Genomic DNA, 21,775 nt, shown 5'->3' with positions numbered 1-21,775 from the left:
CAGGAACTCTCGCATTAGATGACGAGGTAGATTGATGACTGGGATCATTCCATCTGTTTTTGGGATGATGCATACACCCTCTATAATTAGCAGGGTGGGGACCCCCACAATTAGCGCACTTAGCCGGGGTGGTTTTTGGCTTGGCGCAGGTGTTTGTGGGGTGATTCTCGCCACATTTTACGCATCTGAACTGAGCTTTGCATAGCTTCTGGGCATGGCCAAATTTTTGGCACCGGTGGCACTGCCCAGAAGATGATTTCTTTCTCAATGGTTCTGTGGTGATTTTGAGTCCACAGATTGATTTTAAATTATAAATGTCTTTGTAGATGTTATGAATTTCTACTAAGACTAAAGGCATAGGTGTCTTATTTGATCTAAACATTCTAGTGACCTTTATGGGGGGTAGTTCCTGTAGGTTAAGGTCAGTAACTATTTCATCTGTGTCAATATCCTCAGAGACTCCTCGTAAGACTACTTTCAGATTTTTTTCAGAGGCAAGTGAAAATGTGTGATATTGGGTTCCTCTAGTATCCAGTTCCTTTGTAAGGTTTCTATAGTCAGCCACCGTGGTGGGCTGAATTCGTATTCCCTCGTCTGCATTTTTAGCAGACGTGTAATGAATTTGTGAATTTGCCATGATGGTTCTGAGTGTTGTCCATCTCTGCTTTTCCCTTAGGATAATCGGTGGCACCTTTTCATTGTGGGAAACAGAGGGATCTGAAATGGGAACATCCTCTTCCATACCAACAACATTTGTTGATTCAGCAGCAAGAATTTTTCTCTTCTTACGTGCGTGAGTTTCTTCTTGATCAGAAGGATTAGAGGTAGAGACAACTAGATTGAGTTTTTCCTCCACTTGTGGGGAGTCTTCATTTTCCTCAACTTCAACTTCAGGTGAGGAATACAAATTTAAGTAGCCGGGCCAATCCCGTTCAAACTTTTTGAGGAGCTTTTTAATAAAACTGAGTGCTAGCTTTTTATCGAGTGACTCAATAATAGTGTCGGGGTCAATCATGCTAGTAGGCCATGTCAACTTGAACTTCTTTTGTAGTTTATCAATGAGTTCAAGAGCTGGCTCTCTTTCGAGCAGATCAGCAAATACGTCCAGGTCAGGCACGCTCATATCGATTTAGTTGCGTATGTGCGTTAATAAAATATCCCGCAGGTCTAAAGACCTGCCAGCAGAAGTTTTTGTAAAATATCCCGCAGCCGCAAAGGACTACCAGCAATATCAAGCATAGGCGCGTCAACTAGCAACAAGATGTTAAAATACAACAACGACACTAATGGCAGTAGGCCTAGCGTATCGCCTTTGCGAAGTCAGTTGACTTACCTTGTATGGGAAATAAAATGTAAAATGCCTGTTTATTGCGGCAAGCAAATAACTGATATTACTAATGAATATAAGCATAAATCTCTGAAAACTTATCAGTCAAATACACAATTCACCATTAATAACACACGACACAAAACACTAACACGCGAGCCGCCATTTTTCCACTCCTTAGGGATTCCTTATGGTATAATGCTTCAAATAATGTATAATGAAAATCCAAAACAATTCTAGGTGTAAGAAACTTTTTCAAAAATTTTTAAAAAAAACATTAAATTTATTAAAAATTTTAACTTAATTCTCATTTAGTTTTTTAGATTCAAAAATACTACTTAAAATAATTTTTATTTTACAAATTATGACTAATAAAAATTACTCCTAAAGTAATTCGAGCAACCAAGATAGTAGCTTCAAAGTAATGAATTGCGTGTACACGATATTGAGCGCCTAACTGGCTCCATAATTATTATCTGACTTTACAAGCAACCCCATGTCGTAATGCGAGAATATCCGAAAGCAATTTCCTATTGGATCGAATTAGAAAATGAGTCCATGCATTTCGGGAAGTTGTTTTGAAATAGTCCCAGAAAGAAGAGGAATCACGAATAACTTTAATTTTTTTTTTTTTACTTTGCCGTTTAATAATTATTAGAACTTAAAAATATTGCTCGAAGTCAGTCATCCTTTTCACTATATTGATATGATTGCAAGTTAACTTTTCTTTGACTCCCTTAAGCCTCTTATAATATCTGTTTTGATATGCAGACGTGAAATTATGAAACACGTGACCGTTAAAAATCCTTACGTGCATCCTACTCTCGTATCTCTCGTGCTCTCTCAAAGTCACATCGTCTGCCTCTCTCTCATTGGCCACCAATTGACAACCCTTCTGTTTCTTCACTCATTTAATGATCCTTTTTTTTTTTTTTCCCAAGAGTTCATTTCCCTAGAAATCCAAGACGTGACCATCATCACATTTTCCAAACTCACACGCCAACAATTAGGGTCTGTTTATATTCGGTGATTTCCATATTATTCAAATTACGTCTTTAAGCGACATGTTTAACGAGATCTAAATTACGTCATTACTTTAATAGTTGATTAACATCATATGATCTTACATACCTTTCTTTACGTCACAAAATTATCCTTCGTATGAGTCCTTCCTAAAACGACACGTAATGTTTTTTTTTTATTTAAAAAATTAAAAACACCTTTTAAAGACTAGGAAGATCTTTTAACGCAAACAGAGCCTTTATTAATGCAGATATTAATCAGTATTTCCTCTAAAATTAAACACAAAAAAAGATTGAGAAATGATTGGCCAAGCAACTCATGTGAGGTGACGTCATTGCGCAATTGAGCGATGTTATTCCACAACACAATATGTATGTGCAAATACCATATAAGTTTGGCTATTTTTATTTATTATGTCTAAAAAAGCATTTTAATAAAAATAAATAGTTTCATTTCTCAGTTTGGTCTAAAGACTATAAAGCAGTTAATTTTAATCGTTAATATGCCTAATACAGTTGAAAAATTTGCACCTAATGTTAATATAATTGACATTAGGTGCAAATTTTTCACTATCAATACGTAGAAAAAGAAGCGAAAGAAAACGCTTGTTGGTCACATATCACATATTTTTTTAGCCTAAAGAGCACGGATGCTGCCTCATCTTCCTGTTATGTTATATCTCTCTCCTGGCAAAATTTAATAACTCACTACTCCGGTTCGTCATTCTGAGAATGGAGTACACTTACGTAAGGTTTGTCTAATGCTCTTGAATACTATGATATGGGTAGGAGAGAAAGGAAGTAAAAAAAAAGTAATTAAAAGTGCATTAAGGGTGACCTTGAAGAGTAATAATTCAGTACTTTTATATTTAAAAAAATGAATGAATACAAAAAAAATTCGTTGGTAGCAAATGGATTTGGTTATTACATATTTAATTAATAGTTTAATTAATTATAATATTGAAAAAAAACCGAATTTGTTGTTTTAATTTTATTATATCATTTTTTTTTCATAAAATAATTTTAATATTAGAGATCTTAATAAACCATTTGACAATTTTTTTTTTCTGAATTTTTACAAAACTACACACGTTCTACGTTCTGTTTGAATAGATGCAGAATCCACTGATTTAGAATATTTAGAGTGTGAGATGACCTGATGATTACTTAAAACAATAAAACAAAAAAAAGCATAATCAATATATATCAATAAATATTTTGACCCCTGTACTCTTTCATTTTCCGTTGCTTAAAGTTATAAAAATGTCGATGTTATCTTGGATTTGTTTTTATTACTTCTATATACGATTTTTAGGATTACAAAATTCAAATCAGATCTACAGCCTGCATCACTCCTCCAAAACTGTGGAGAACAATGCAAATTCTATAGATGCTGTAGATATCAATTCTTTAGATATGGAAATATCTATAGAATTCTATAGTACTTCGTAAGATACTTCTTTTAAAGTTTCTAAAATTTCCTGTATAATTTTTGTCATTTGTAGCAATCTTTGCCAAGTCTTTTATATATATATATATGTTGAACTTATAGTCAATTATATATATATATATATATATATATATATATATATATATATAATTTAAAATCAAATAATTTATAATCAAACAATTAACTGTGTTAAAAGTTATCTAATAAAATGACTTTAGCATATAAAACAAACAAACAAATCTGCTGCATCTATTTGTTTCTGGAACTGAAATGTTTAGTGTAAAATCTTTTGTTAATTTTCAATACAATTTATGTATGACGGTATGGTTACTACAGCTATCTCGTCCCATACCCCTAGCTTAGAATTCATCATCATCTAAAATGAATGACAATGTATTCCGAGCTGTTGAACGAGGTATCTGTTGCAATCATCATAATCTGATGGTAAGAATTCATAATCATTTAAAATATACGACGATGATAAAAATTCTGATCTTGCGGGGAATGAGATATCGGTTGAATTATACATAAAGAAAGAATTTACGCTACGATTTCAGATGCAGGTGACCTGAGTTTCGAATGTGTTAAGGTCATGATATTATTGAGAAGTATTGAGTGAGAATTCGTCGTTATCTATCTAGATGTTATCCTACTATTATTTATCAGGTATGGCGACCCTTAGGGCTGAACTTATAAATCGTTCAAGTCCACCTACACACATATACTTAGTACAAATGTGGAGAAGTAAATGGTTCTAATTGTACCTTGTAAAGATGCAAAAGGATCTGGAAGATACCCTTTGCTACTCAACTATAAGTCAATGGATTCCTTTCAAAGAAAGGTAAAAGTATTGGCTTATTTAACTAAATTAGTCTTTAATTTAACTTAAAATACATAGAAATTATTTCATTAAAATAAATCATAAAAAGGACAGACTCGAAGAGACATTAAATGTATATAAACTTGCCTTTTATTAGAGTTTTGAAGCTTCCCTGGCTTGACAGCTGTTTCCAATTGTTTGTTCTCACCAGGGATCAGGAAGAAGCCAAAAAACCCTCCATTTAATATCATAGCAATGTCATGCTCTCTTAAGGTTTCTGCCTGGTCTCTGATGAGAACCAATAGTTCGAAACAGCTGTTAGGACAGTGAAACCTCAACACACTAATGAAAGGCAACTGTATGGGCTCCTGACAAGAGTCCGTGTCTTTTAAGCGGTGCTATCAAAGGCATTTTCTATGCCAAAGGTTATATTTTCGTAAACTCTCTGGTAAATTTCAAATATTTTTAAGTTTCTGCCTGGCTACAACATAAAATCAACGGATTAATAATATTCTTAAAATCTTCTAAATGATTAAATTTAGATATTGTTTGTTTTAAAAATTAACTTAATTACTGTTTTTACCAATAATTAAACTGTAATTAATCATTAATTCTTAAATTAACTTCATCATTAACCTAATTTGCCATATTTCGTAAAACACAGATTTATACAAATATACGCCAAAACCATTACTTGTAAGTTCTTAAAAGAACTGGGCGATGGATTGAGTCCATGACTCTTTATCCCGTCATCTGAATGAAGAAAATCTGTGTGGATGGAGTGTTGTTGAGCTAAAAAATCTAGTCATGGCTGGGTAACGGCAATAGCCGAGCCTCAGTTAAAACTTCATTGGCTACAGCATTGCCATCCATTACCCTCCAAGGGTATTAATCACCGCATCTCACAGTCGATTAATCAACATCTCTCCCCTTTGACTTGTCCTTATAGTCCTTATAAGGACTGGCTTAAAGGGGCGAAGCAAGAATGCTTTTCATCTTCCCCGTTATCTGTAGAGGGCAGTGTAGGGATAAGGTGTTATTGAGTTATTAAAGCTCTGATCATGGCAGGAGGGTAACAGCAATAGCCGAGCCTCGGTTAGGACTTCATTGGCTACAGCATTGCCATCCATTACCCTCCAAGGCTATTGGATTTAATGAATCAATCATCGCGTCTCACGGTCGATTGATTCATTTAACCTATTCTCTTTTGACTTGCCTATACTCAACCCATTTCATAAGGTAAGCTCATTTTATATGCTATAAGGTGTAAATAAAGAAACACAATTAGAGCAATGAATTCTTGGGCAATGCCAGTGATCCGGTACACAGCTAGCATGATAGATTGGACAAAAAAAGAACTGGACAAATTGGACCGCAAAACTAGAAAACGAATGACTCTGCATCATGGCTTTCATCCACTAAGTGATGTTGACCGGTTGTACCTACCAAGAAGAATTGGTACTGAGCAAATGCTTCAAGCCATTTCACAAGAAAGACTTCTAAAGCAATAAGAAATAAATCCGATTACAAAAAGGAAACAGCAAAATAACTGATATGTGCGATGGAAAAACAAACCCTTGCGTGGAAAATTTCTTCGAGATATTGAAAAAAAAATTTTGACGTGACAGAAGGATTCATTCCAGCAGTTCAAGAACAGGCGTTACAAACTAATTCGATCAAAGTAAAAATTTTGAACATCAATAATAGCAACAAATGCAGATTATGCGATCAGAAAGATAACATTGTAGAACATTTAATCAGTACCTGCAGAAAGATAGCTCAAACTGACTATAAATACCGCCATGGCCAAAATAACTCATTGGCATGTATGCAAAAAATATGGCTTTCCTACTTCTGACAACTGGTGGTAGCACAAAATAAAGATGGTATTGGAAAACGAAACAGCAAAAATTCTTTGGGACTTTCGAATACAAACTGATCGGCATTTGGAACAGAATTTAAAACATCACAATTATTGGGCATCGACAGGTTTGGATTATCGATATCGCAGTACCCAGTGATAAAAACATTAACAACAAAGAACTGGGAAAAAATACTAAATATCGAGATCTGGCAATCGAAGTTGGTCGGCTGTGGCTTAAACACACCAAAGTCATCCCAATAGTTATCGGTGCACTTGGCGCAACTTCAAAGAAGCTATCCAACTATTTACAGCAATTAAACATCAACGAAGTGACAGCATTACTTGCAAGGGTCCATATTTTACGGCGCTACCTGACGGACTATTCTTAGATTCTTGGGTAGAATCTAAATTGTTCTGTTTCACCAGTCAAATTGTTGTTTATATGCAGTGGCGACTCGTGGCTTGAAATCGTGAGGGTGCTACAACTTTCGAAATATATACACACACACACACTGTAAGTACAGTGTATACGTGTTTGGATAAAATATCAAAATTATGGGAAAAATTAAACATGAAAAAAATATTGTTATCTATAAAATTTATACAGTTTAATATAATTCAAAATTAATTAAAATAAAATCCAGTATCATAACCCCAATAATGTTCTAAAATAAAAACTATAACAAATGTTATGTCTTTAATTGTAATGTCCAAATATTTAAAGAGACGGAGTAAACACGATAAGCACTACGAACACTCTACTACTGGAGCAAACTGCATATAAACAACAGTGGAACTGCGCGACGGACAGTGTCGCATTTCGCTAATAGCTCTCATCTCACTATGACGTGTATATGCTTGCGCGCGTAGCAACATGACACTGTGGTAAACACAGTGCTGCTAGCGTCCTTCGCCCTCCTAAGTGCTACAAGATGGATTTTTATTTTTATTTTTTTTATAAAATAAGATAATTGTATAGGAGATTGTTGATGATAAAATTAAATATTACAAGCAAATATAAATAAATTAATAAATATATTTATATATCGAGAAAAATTGGGGGTGCTGCAGTTCCGTAGTGCCTATGCACGAGCCGCTCCTGAATAGCAATAATAAAACCCCGCTTGCCAGTGGCAAAGATTGAGTAACTCGAACACCGGCTGAAGATTGGTTAGTTCAATCTAAATCGAACTAGAATCAAACCTATAACGGTCTTTGTTCTGGCAGCTTCGCGATACGGAGGTGAACCTCATTTCTACTAGCACCCTAAAAAGAAGTAATATTCAGAAAACAAAATCTTATTACACTAACAGATCAGAGTCGCATGATTGAAGTCAACAGAGTTTGACGAACATGCAATTTTCTGACATGACCATAACAATATTCGATTCCGATAAATGTTTTTCATGAAATTCGTGTTGTCTAGTTGTAGTACTATATCGTACTCTTCTAGTAGTACTTCTCTCTAATTTATCACGTTCATTTTCCAAATGTTTTGAGAGTTACGTCAAAGAGTTATCCCAGAAGAGAAAGAATCAGCTCCCAATTTATCAGTGCCTACTTGGCTGATATTTTTGTTTTAATTGTTGAGAAACTCTTTGAATATCAGAACTGCGAGTACTGAAATAGCAAAACCACTGAAAATTATAAATCGAGTCAGTAAAGCACTGCTTCTAACTTGGATCCAGTCTTCTTTTATCCGAGTTTTTTTCACATATAAGGTTTTTACATATTAGATACATTATTATGGAGCGAATTATTAAATATATTATAACCAAATCCCAGCGTAACTTTATAGGCCAATGTCAGATGACCTACGAATAATCTTAATGTCATTATTCTCCTGGTGTTTCTGAGGAAGAAGATGAGTAGTGGTCGTGGTGTATATGAGGACATTATAAAGGGGAATTTGTGGTGTAGCTTGGTAAAGGCCTCCATATTGTTTAGCAATTAATTCATTACTGTTCAATCCCTCCTAATTTCAACACACTTAAACAAACACTGTGAAACATTGGAAAGGGTTGCTTGTTTATTTCTCGTGGAGATAGATAAACCTTCGAGAACCTTTTTGTATTCTAATCATAAAGAAGCGTGGCCTCAGTTGCAGCCCCAATAATTTCCATCTTCGAAACCAAACTAATTCGAACATAACACAACCTCAATATTTTCTTCATTCATTACTCATTTCACTTTTCTTTGATTCTTTGGGTCTTAAAGGCGATTTGTGCATGTGATACCTCTGGTATTCCGTGCCGGAGACTACCCCATCCAAATTTGAATCTCTTCTTGTTTATCTTCATAATATATTAATTTATCTTCATAATAAACTACTGACCTTCGTAATTTTTATGCTTCATCTCCTAACTTGGATTACAGTAGTGTTTTCAATCTTTTGATTGAAACATTTAACTAGTCACATTAATGAAATAATTCTGATACATATTGTAAGTGAGATTCATCGAAATCCCCATCTTTCTTTTCGGTTAATGCCAAAATTGGTAACAGCAAAACAATCAAAATCTTATTTGACAATTATTAAAGTAGGAAACTTACCTCATATAAAAATAAGTCGTTTTCTTTTAGTATCGTGATAAAAACTGTTGGTTACAGTTTGTGTCCATCATTGCTTCGACCTCTTTGCATAAGCATTAGTTTATTGTAGTGGTTCCTAAACTGTGTCCCGCAACATCCAGGGACACACCAGCAACGAACTCAGTTTATGTGTATTAGTTTTTCATATGGATACAAAGTTTTTCGGACACAAATACGTAACTTTGGACTTACCCTCTTAATAAACGGAACTGTTAGGCATTTCGTTTGGCCTAGAGACGCCATAAAAATTACTGAGATATTAAGGGTGCCACGAACTAAGAAAGTAGGAGGAATCTCTGGTTTATTGCATTATTCTCCACAGAGAAAGCAAATCTTCTTTAACCTTTGCTCCAATAACTGCAATCATCTGTCCATCAGTGTTAGGAGATAAATATTGCAGCCTCTTACCATACTAACGCACAACAGTCGATTTTATTCTTTTGATTTTAACTAAAGAATCCAAAGGAATCTTGCCTTGGACGAAAACGTCTTCTGATACAAATAATTGCTCTTCATGGGTCTGAAGGTTCGTATTCCAGACTCCTGTTTTATATTGGCTTTCACACTCTCCTGTTTCACTGGTATTTATCTTTCTATTTGAAAACTTTACTTTCTACCTTACGTGGAAAACAGTAAGTCGATATCTAGAGTTCATCTGTCATCCAGTTTTGAAGGAATGCTAAAAAAATATTGAGAAAGTGAAGAGCTTTGCTTTTCCTATCTGTAAGAAACGTGATCATGTTGGTCATTGAAGGCTTCTTAAGTAATCTGGCGATTTGTTTATCCTCATACTTTGAATCTAAAGGTTGAATAACATCAGAGGATTGTTTTCTGCAGTTTGCTGTCTTCCTTCTTTAGATTATCTATCAACGTTTTTCTCTACGTGATCGCAAATTCAATTTACAATTTCGCGGATGATAGGATATCACTTTCTGTCTTATCTGGCAAATCTTAGACAATAGATAATGAACAAAACTTGAAAATGCACATTCAAAATCTTAAATCACAAATATTAATCACTGTTAGCCTTACAAACCGCAATATTCAACAAAAAGAAAATCTCTCTCTCTCTCTCTCTCTCTCTCTCTCTCCTCCCCTTGGGAAAACACATCACAAGCATCATATCGTCACCATCCAAGAAACCTAGTTTCTCGCTTTTGTCCTGCTCGCATTTACTTAAAAACAAATATTACTCCTACAAGAATTGCAAATCTGTCCAACCCATTTCGTGTTAGGATGATTGAACTAAGAGATCCCTCAAAATAAGCGAGTCAATCCAGAAAATAGAACTCAGACTGATTAGTTTCTTATCAATTCATTCCACTTTCACGCAGACGTTTGAACAGTTGTTGTTGTTTGCCTTTCCACAAATTCCTATGATTACTGCTCATCAGAATGGACATTGGCAATTCCTTTAAATCTGTTAAGACTCTTGTGGCGATTCACAACCCTCCATCCTTATTATAATTAACTTTTCGTAATCCTGTGTGCGGCTGCTGTATTTTCAAACTTCCGTGCATAAGTATTTAGTTTCTAAAAAAGCGATCCTTATTCGAGATTATACTTTATCAAAGCTCTTTAAAAGGATAAAAACATTTTGTTATCTTTATTAAAAACTTGAATCAAATAGAGTCTATAGTTGATTGAACAACTGTTCAAATACCCGATGAAAGTAGCCTGAATTGTGAAGATACTTCAAGTGCAAACTTCTTTTGCTCACTCTTGGATACAGGATTAAAACAAGAATATAATTTCTTGTGTCTTCAATACGTCCTCGAGTTATGATGTATGCGACTTAAGACCACTCTTACTTACGGCGACCATTCCATCAACATATATATATATATATATAATTATTATTATTATTATTATTATTATTATTATGTGACACCTCCAGGGAGTCCAAAGACTCATCGAGGGAGTGCACCTACTCTACAACTGTCTCCACTACAACGAACCGCAACATACATCATCATCTACATCAGCGCCATCTACCGCCCACCATCACAACCACTAGTATTTTTTGTCTCTAAATTGCGTGTGTCCTAAAGGCCGATTTGTCTGTATTCGGGATGAAAATAAATAAATAAATAAATAAAGATTCCTCTCGTCACAACGAGAATCGAATTTAGACCTTTTTCAATCGAAGGATGCAACGTACGGTCGTTCTTCGAATTGCTCCACGGAGACGTTTTAATTATATTAAAGCAACTGATATAACCACAAGAAAGCACATATCTTAAAACCCTTTAACCCACATGTTTCATCAAGTTGTAATAATTTGTTCTATTTTCTTTAGGATATATAAAAAGACATCTCGATTCCTTCATTATCACAATCTTTCAGCACATCCCATCACATTCACTCTTCCGAGCACCGTTAGATGGCACCACATATGCTAACAAACAAATTTGATGAACTGCAGTGATTTTGTTTTCTTTTCTTCGTTTTCTTTTTTTTTAATTTTTTTAAGAATTACAATGGGAATTAGAATTAGAACTTCTAATTACAACATAAATAGAACAACTAGTTTTAGAGCCTTTTATTGCTTCCAGCTCATTCTAGAGATATTCGAAGTGTGTTTGTTTTCCAGCGCAGAAGAAACGGATGTTGCGTCCCAAAACTTTGATCAACTGTAGAACACATAAGAATACTCGTACAAATGAATAAATTAAGTAGAAAGTCGGATAATTTTATCTGTTTTTATCAAACAGTGTAAATCCTGTTTCTATAGAACTAAGATAACATTTTATAGTACGACACATCAAGTGTAAACCTGACTATTACAAGGCATTCATTATCTGTTAATTCTAATAAAAATACATAATCAGTACTTTTATATAAAAATACATAATCAGTACTTTTATATAAAAATACATACATAATCAGTACTTTTATATAAAAATACATATACATAATCCGTACTTTTATATAAAAATACATAATCAGTACTTTTAAATAAAAATACATAATCAGTACTTTTATATAAATATACATAATCAGTGCTTTTATATAAAAATACATAATCAGTACTTTTATATTACATATCGATGATTCGATCAATCTATGCTCTATGTATATTGCTCTATTTCAGCATATGCTCTATTAAATATATATATAAAAAATACAATATTTATATTAGTGTGTAATGTTTAGTAAGAGATTCTTTTTAAAAATAAATTTTATATTTTAATATATTTTTTTAATTTTTTTTATTTTTTATTTTATTTTTTATGTTATTTGCAAATTTATATTATTTTCAACTTTTATCTTAGAATAGACACTTTGTACCTTTACGATAATCAGTTGGGAAATTTGATATTGTTCAAAAGCATTTCTTATACAAAAACGTTCGTTCATTTCAATCCTGTTTATGGAGTATTTTTACTTCAGTAAACAACGTACGGAGAAACCTCTTTTTATGATTTTCTATTAAAAATTAAAAATAAATAAATCGGAACTATCGTCAATTTTTAGCTTAGAACAAATTTTTTGTAATTGTTAATTCATTGGTGTTGAATAATTATTCTAGTGAGTCTAGTAATTCATTTCAGATAATGTTTAGAAAACACTTTTGGAATAACGATTGTTTTTTACATTAATTACATTAATTACATTAATTACATTAATGAAATATTTAAAAATACTTCATCCACCAAGATTGGTTCTTTCGCTTTCTTATAAAAAGCCACAATATTTAAAAGTCCAGCAAGTAGTTTTTTTTTTATTTACAACATATATAAAATAAATTAATATTTTTATTTATGACATATAAAAGAAATTAATATAAGGAAATATAAATTTTCTTATAGATTTTTTTTGGGGGGGCGGGAGATGGACTGAGTCCTTGACTCTTTATCCCTTCCTCTGATTGAAGAAAATGTGTGGATGGGGTGTTATTGAGCTAAAAAACTCTGGTCATGGCGGGGTAACGGCAATAGCTGAGTCTCGGTTGAAACATCGTTGGCTACTGCATTGCCATCCATTACGCTGGATCTCTATCTAGCGACCTCGTTTTCATAATAATTCTTATGGATTTATTGACAACTGACATTTTTGTCTTTAGGGGTGAAGCAAGATGCTTTTCATATTCCCCGCTATCTGTTGCGGTTACAATGAGGGTAGAATTTATGAGCAGTTTGCTCGCCCTCGATGGGCATGGAGATTATGCCTCGCTACAGGAAGTTAGAATGACTTTTGGTCTTTTATATTTGAACATATCTGTAGCCTCATATGCTACAGCTTGCTGTAGTAGATCATTGGAGGTGTATGGACGTCTTTAGGAAGAATTTAGTGCTTAAGATTGTAGGAAGGAGAAAATATAAGGGATATTTGTATCTCTATGAAGTTGAATGTTTCTAACATACCACGGGCGTTCAGAATCATTCTCAAGCACTTGTTCTGTACTCGTATTTTGATAATGTTAGTATTAGAGGTGTGGCTGCTGGCCGGATTATAGAACGAATCGTCATCTGGTACAGTTGCAATTTGATTCTATTGCTGAGCTTGTTATTTCTATTAATTAGCGGATAGATGTGAGCTATGGCTTTAGATGCCTTTGCGCACGCAGACTTGATGTGTTGGTTGAAAGTTAGCTTTTTGTCGAGCATTACACCCAGGTATTTTGTTTCTATCTGCCAGGGAATTTTAGTATTGAATAGTAACACATCTCCTGCAGGAGATATTGGCCTTTTCGAGAAAAGAATGGCTGAGCTTTTTTGGGGGGGTTGACTTCCAATCTCCATTTGGAGAACCAACCCTCCAGTTTTTGGTTTTCTTGAAGCTTTCTGTTAATGAAATGGGTTCTGAGAGATCTGGCTAGTATTGGCGTATCGTCCGCATACAGGGCCAGGATGGAAGACATTGGATTGTGCGGGATGTCCGACATGTATACAGAAAACAACAATGGAGCCAGTAGAGATCCCTGCGGCACTCCAGCAAAAATGTGGCACTGGGATGAGGTAGAACCATTGATTTTCACTTGTATTGATCTATTCTGCAGATATGATCGAATTAGATGAACCATTTTTAGTGAGGTACCGGCTGAGATAAGTTTATGCAGGAGTCCAAAATGATTTTGTCAAATGCTTTGGATAGGTCTAGGAAAACAGCTCCTCTGCACTGGCGCCAGTTATAGCTGATGGTGATGTATTCCACAATTCTGTGGATTTGCTGAGTAGTACTATGGTGTTGCCGAAAACCAAACTGTTCTTTAGGGAGGATGTTTAGGTCATTTAGTGAGGTTTGGAGTCGTGAGAAGACTGATGCGGAGAACCTTACTCCAATCTGGGTAAGGTTCTCCGCAACCTTACCCAGATTGGAGATGAGGCTGATTGGACGATAATTTTGCGGTAGGTATGGATCTTTGCCTGGTTTATGAATTGGGATTACATCAGCCTGTTTCCAGATGGAAGGAAAATAGGGAACCATTAAGATGGCATTAATGATTATAGTTATTATTACGGGCGACTCCAAGGACTCCTTAGACTCATCAAGGGAGGCCCCTAAACATCATGTCCATCACAACTATTCGACATTCACACAGTATCTGTCATACTTTGCCTTGAACTCGTTCACTGTCATAGCACCCACAACAGACTCTGGCAGCTTATTCCACTCATTCACCACTCTAAAAGTAAAAAACCTAGCTGTAACACCCTTACTAACCACACTCTTGCCCAGCTTCCATGGATGTCCCCTAGTCCTCCCACCACCAATCCTGTTCTCAAAAATATCCTCTGAATTAATCCTATAGAAACACTTTGGCAATTTGAATGTCTCAATCATATCTCCCCTTTTCCGTCTATCAACCAATTTTTGCAACCCACAAATCTTCAACCTGTTCTCATATGGTTCATTCCATAGATCTGCTATCATCTTAGTCACTCGCCTTTGGATCCTCTCCACCTCCTCCCCATCAAGAAGGAACCTAGGTGACCAAATCTGGGCACAGTAGTCGAGATGAGGTCTTATCAAGGCTCGGTACAGAAGTACAATAACTTGCTTGTCTCTGCTCGTCAAAGTATTTTTCAACAACCAAGTGTGTTGATGAGGTGATTTAGCTACTTTTGCAATGTGCCCCTAAACTTCATCTCCCTATCCACCAACACTCCCAAGTCCCTGGCCTCATCAATCTCCTGGAGTACAGTTCCACCAATGTGGTATACTGCTGCTAATCTTTTCACCACAAAATGCATAACCTGCATTATATAATACCATAAAATGCATTATAGTCAAGTGGACTACAGCTTTACGGGGGAGTAGTTTGATCACCCTGTTTGAGATGCCGTCCTGTCCAGGAGCTTTACTTTTCTTAAGTTTTTTAATAACATCATACATTAGCCTTACCGGTCTTAATGTATGGAAGCGAAATCTGGACAATAAAACAAAAAGACAAACAAAGATTAACAACAGCAGAAATGAAGTTTATGAGAAAAACTGCAAAGTATACCCTATTTGATCACAAAAGAAACGAAGAAATTATGAAAGAATTAAACCAAGAACCAGTAACAGAAAAAAATTAAAAAATATAAATATAAATGGATGGAACACGTTCAAAGAATGAAAACAGAAAGTTATCAAAACAAGCCTTAAAATACAAGCCATTAGGAAAACGAAAACCAGGACTTCTTCTTAAACGATTCAACGATGACTTCTAAGGCCGGAACAGGCCATGCCAGGCCTAAATCCTTGATACGTATGATGATGATGATCATCATCATCATCATCATATAATTCAACAGGTGATGTGGGTGCAATATGGTCAGCGCTGTTATCTGGGAGTTTTAATACGTGTCTGACCTGTCTGTGGATTTTATATAAGTCATTGAAATCTAAGTTGTCATATGAAGGTTTGCACTGCTCCTCTAGATTCTTTATTATGGCTCCTGCCTTGTCTACATCTGTGTGAACTAGGCCCTGGTTAGAGATTATGCGGGGGGGATTTCTTTTTATTTTTGATGTTTCTCAGTAATCTCCAGATAGAGTGATCAATAGGTGAGATAGAGACTAAACTTTCATCCCAAACTTGGTTTCTATGAGTTTTAAGTGCATCTCTTACTGCTCCATTCAATCTATTTAGCACTGTTTTGTCCTGAAGAGAGCGAGTGTTACGAAATCTCTTCCTAGCTGTGTTCTTCTCTCTGATCAGGTCCATAATATCCTCGGGCAAACGACCAGGCTTGGGGGCAGATTTGTAGAAGGCGGCAACCGTTATAGCGGATTTAATTTGTTGGGTGAGGCTAGTCACTGCAGATTCCATATCTTCTTCTGCGCAAATGTGAGGAACAGGTCCTATTTGATCCCTAAGTGCTTTAGACAGTCTCTCCCACGATATGCATGAGTGAGAGGAAAGCTTATGGATTTATATATAAAGTCCTTATAAGGCCTGGCTTAAAGGGCCGAAGCAAGAATGCTTTTCATCTTTCCCGTTATCTGTAGAGGACAGTGTAGGGATAAGGTGTTATTGAGCTATTAAAGCTCTGATGATGTCAGGAGGGTAACAGAATAGCCGCGCCTCAGTTAGAACTTCATTGGCTACAGCATTGCCATCGATTACTCTCCAAGGGTATTAATCACCGCATCTCACAGTCCATTCTGAAAAACCGATATCACGATGTTATGGATTTACAATTGAGCAATTAAATAAGGTGTTATTGAGCAATTAAAGCTCTGATCATGTCAGGAGGGTAACAGCAATATCCGAGCCTCAGTTAGAACTTCATTGGCAACAGCATTTCCATCCATTACCCTCCAAGGGTATGGTGGTCCTCCAACGAACCAAAACAAATACCCTATGGATTTATAGTCCTTATAAGGACTGGCTTAAAGGGGCGAAGCAAGAATGCTTTTCATGTTCCCCGTTATCTGTAGAGGGCAGTGTATGGATAAGGTGTTATTGAGCAATTAAAGCTCTGATCATGGCAGGAGGGTAATAGCAATAGCCGAGCCTCAATTAGAACTTCATTGTCTACAGTATTGCCATCCATTACCCTCCAAGAGTATTGGATTGAATGAATCAATCAGCATTTCACGGTCGATTGATCGATTCCCTCCACTCCACTCAAAATCTATGGATTTACAAAACTCTCTTATACTTATTAAGCTGTATTATTTAAAGAATAAAACGGTTTGAAATAAAGCCTTGAGAAATTTTATAATTTATAAACACTTCTATAAATTAATTGAGTTATTTTGTGCTATCTTTTATAATATATATATATATATATATATATATATTATATAAAACAGCCTGTGAAATAAAATACATAGACGAAAGTATCATATGCAGATAAGAAAACTAAAAGTAGATTAAAACGAACATAAAAACAGCAAAGAATATGCAATGTATTGATTTAACAAACATTGGTTTCTTGCTACTAGTCTTTTAGTGATAGCTCTAATTCCTTCAAACTAGTTATTATCGTTTATGTCTTACTTTAAAATATTTTGACTTTTTTTTTAAATCTTCCAGTTTTTCCTCAGATTTAGTGTTTAATACGAAAATATTAATACACCATTTTAATTTTTAAATGCAAAAATTTATAGATAAGTGTTTATACATATTTATATATCAAACATATATCAAACACTTATATAAGTGTTTGGCTAAAGCCCTCATCGAAAGCGTCGGCGCTGAGCAGATTTTGGGTTTTACTCCCTTTGGTGGTGGCCGATTCCAAGTAGTAGTAAGGAGTGAACAAACAAGAGACAAACTACTTGGAGGATTCGAATGTAATAATGGAAAAACAATAGTCCCATTTTTGGTAGGGAGCATTACCAAACTACTTAGAATCCACAGATTCCCTTTAGAATATATTGAAACCGATGTATAGATCATCCACGAAATATTCGGGAAATGGGGCGTTGTACACAAAGTGGAAGTCCTAAATGACGCAGAAAACCCCAAATGGAAGTCGGGCGAAGTCCACATCTCCCTGGAGATGAAAACGCCCCTTCCCAACTTTATTATTATTGGATCTGCCAGAGTAATGATAAACTACCCTGGTGTAAAAAAACAATGTGTTTAGATGTGGTGCCTTCACTCACCTTGGGGCAGACTGTCCTAGAGTGAAATGTAAAAACTGCCTCAAAGCAGGCCACAACCAAGAAAAATGTGAGTCAGCTTGCCTGAAATGTGGGGTCATTGACACAAAATGGACACATGCCCATTCAGAACCCTTGCTGAGAGGATGGGTGGTGCAATCACACCAGCAACTCCACCAAGTAATGGAAATGACCCAGCACAGGAAGCTTCTCCTTTCGAGGATGCTCCTGATATAACAGAAAACCATACCTCCACATCTAAGAAAAACTGTAAGGGGAAAAAAACTTCCACAAGCCGTAAAATTCAACAAGAAGAAACAGTCGTTATTGAAACCATCAATACTAATATAGAAGAAGGAAAGATGGAGGTGAACACCAACACCTCCAAACGGCCATTAAGCCCACAGGAAGAAGAGTTGGTAATGCCCAAAGCAGCAAAAGTATCTGAGACCGCCCACCCAGAAGTCCCTCACACAAAAGCAGGGGAGACTCTAAGCCATCTCATTAGAGATATCCCAGGGGTGGCGGGAAAATTCAAAGAAGCGATGAAAAAAATAGGAGAACCTGAACTCCTCTTCACAGGGAAACATAGATCTGACATCGTCAGCGCAAAATGGGGTGACATCAGCAAAATCACCCCTGAGCAAGTAGAGGTAGCCCAGGATTTAGACGAGGAGGCTGCTTCGGCGTTCTTCATAGCTCTCTGCAAACTAGACATGGCCAAGGGAAGTGAGGTGGCCAAAAGAATAATAACTGCCCACAACAAAAGAAAGACACAGTAACCACCTTGTGGGGTTTTTGTACACAGCTTCACCGGTTTCAGCTATCACAGGTGGGGAAGGACCTGAGAACCCGAGTGGCGAAGGCTTACAGTGAGGCGGTGCAGTTCCTTGTGAGCTGCATCACTCGGGCCAGATCCTTCCTCCACCTCTAAGTTTACCTTTCAATTTTTGCTTTTCTCTGTACTGTTTTTTGTTTGTTTTGTTACATGTTTCCTTTTTAGGATTTTTCCTTTTTGTAAAGTGAAAAATCAACGACCGTTTTTGAAACGCCCCTGGGGGCAAACAGCTAAAACAGGTCAACTGAGGCCTCTTTCACCTACTCTACCACTATGCACTCTATCTTTATTTCCTCTCCTACTATCTGCTGACTCTCAGCCTATCTTACTCTACAGGCCGATGATGAAGATTTGTTGAACTCACAAATTATTATATATATCCTCCCTTCTCCATGATGTAGCAGAAAAGTTCTTCATCAAGGCAAGTAATCATCGAAACCCGCTGATCAAACAAGCTTCGAACTACAATGAAGCGGGACACTATAAATATAAAAGCCTCAAATACATCTTATGCTCAGCTGAACGCAGCTAATCTCAATGCCCTCACACGGCGAGCGTAGAACTCAATAACACTCCATTCAAAGAATCTCCCAGGAACAAATGGGAATAGGAAAAGCATTTGTGCTTCACCCATCAAAACAAATAATCTTCTGCATGTCACGTTATCTTTTTCTAGAATTACCGATCTTCTGAAGATTGTTCTAATTCTCAGAATTTTTGTATTCTGGAGATTACGAGGATTCGTATATTATTGATGGTCTCACTTGGACAGTACAGTAGATAGAAGAACAAACAAATGGATGAAAGATAATATTTACTTAATTCAAAACGGGAAAAAATAAAGTCGGTACTTGCCTTTATTTGTTCTGAAGAAGCTCAATATCTGACGAGTGTAACCAACTTCTTAATTTGTTCTGTTCTGTCTTCCCATTTATATCAGTCGTGTGTTGCCTCTCTCATCCTCATTGGATCATTTAGAGACAACATTTTCCGCGTCATAAAGACAGCTGTCGAGATTTCAGTTTTATCTTCAAGTGTTTTAAATTTTGTAGGATAGATGTCGCTACCGTCTTTCATTGGACACCGTCATCTAAAGGTAGAGAATTTTTATGTCACTCTTTTTCCTCGCCCTCCTTCGAAAGCTTGTAGGAATAGGAAAAAACCTAACACTGCATATTTTTCAAGCCACTTCTGATTGATGAAATGTTTCGAAGACACGAAAAGCCAAATGTTAGACTGGTCGCTTCAAAGTTCTGATGTAAATGTCTAAGAGCACGATTTGGGAAAGGTTGGAGCTTTCGATTAAGGTCGAGCCCAGTGCAATCAACTTCACATACAACTCGTGATCTCGCATCTTATCTAAGTCAAATTCTTCAATCCGTTTGAAGTCATTTCGTTGAACAACTACACCAGAAACAGAACACGAACACACAGTAGGTTCACTCAAAGTCTGACTTGCAACCGATGCGAATGTGCAGGCTGTTATATTATATCACTATTAACAACATTATTTAAAGGCATTTAGAGATGAAGCCTGGTCTATGTAAACCGCTATGGCAAATATAGGATTAACGATCAACATTTCTGACATGAAGGGTGAAGCAAAATGCTTCTCATACTCCCCACTATCTGATAGGGAAACAGTGAGTGGAAAAATGTATGAGCCAATTGGAAATTAAATTAATTAATTCTGATGTTTAATTGGAAATTAAACATCAGAATTGGAGTTTAAGATGGCTTTTGGTCTTTTATGTTTAAAGTTTAACGTCAACATCGGAGGATTATACTCGTTATCAAAACTGCTGAGCCATTTATTGAAGAGCCCACATTTAGTGAGATTACTCGTGCTATCCGCATGCTGAAAAATAATAAGGCTCCAGGAGTGGACTGCATACCGGTGGAGCTCCTGAAGAATGGTAGGGACGTCCTGCTGGAGCTGCTGCACTGGCTCATCTTGATGATCTGGCGAGAAGAACGGATGCCGGACGAGTAGAAGGAGTGGCTGATCACCCCAGTATATAAGAAAGGAGATAAGACTCAATGCGGCAACTAAATGGGCTTCTCACTGCTGTCGACTGGCTACGAGGTGTTGTCTAACATCATGCTAATGCGCCTCATACCGTATGCAGAAGAGTGGCTTGGTGACTACCAGACGGGCTTCAAGAGGAACCGTTCTACAATAGACCAACTCTTCACGCTTCACCAAGTTTTGGAAAAGTGCTCGGAATATAAACGGGAAGTCCATAAGATTTTCAAAGACTTTTCTAAAGCCTATGACTCAATGATACGCCCAAAAATATGGCAGGTGTTAGAAGAGCTGGGAATTCCTCGAATACTCCGAAAAATGGCGCAGGTGTGCGTAGCTGGTTCGAGAGCAAGAGTGAAAGCAGAAGGTGACCTGTCGGACCCGTTTCAAGTATAGACCGGTGTGAAGCAGGGTGATGGGCTTTCTCCGATTCTTTTCAGTCTAGTGTTGGAAAAAATAATTAGAAACACACAGCATGTGGCAGATGGAGTCGACATGGGGGTGCAAGTTAGGATTCTTGGCTACGCGGACGACCTGAACGTTATGGCGTATCAACGGGACGACACGGTGGCATGGGTTACTGCTATTGAGGAAGATGCAGAAGAAGTTGGCCTGAAAATAAATGCCAAGAAGACAAAATACCTTTTTATGAGTCGCCATGCTGCTCAAGATCCAGAGGAAGCTGCACAGTTTGAGAGGATGAAGGTATTTAGGTACTTGGGTTGTTTCGTGATTGAAGACAACAAAGTTGACGCTGATGTCCAGACTTGGGTAAATGCTGCGAATGTGGC

This window comes from Typopeltis vanoorti, chromosome 24 (genome assembly GCF_054136105.1).
Source record: "Typopeltis vanoorti isolate ZY-2024b chromosome 24, IOZ_Tvanoo_1.0, whole genome shotgun sequence".
NCBI classification, from domain to species: Eukaryota; Metazoa; Arthropoda; class Arachnida; order Uropygi; family Thelyphonidae; genus Typopeltis; species Typopeltis vanoorti.
This window is presented reverse-complemented; position numbering follows the sequence as displayed.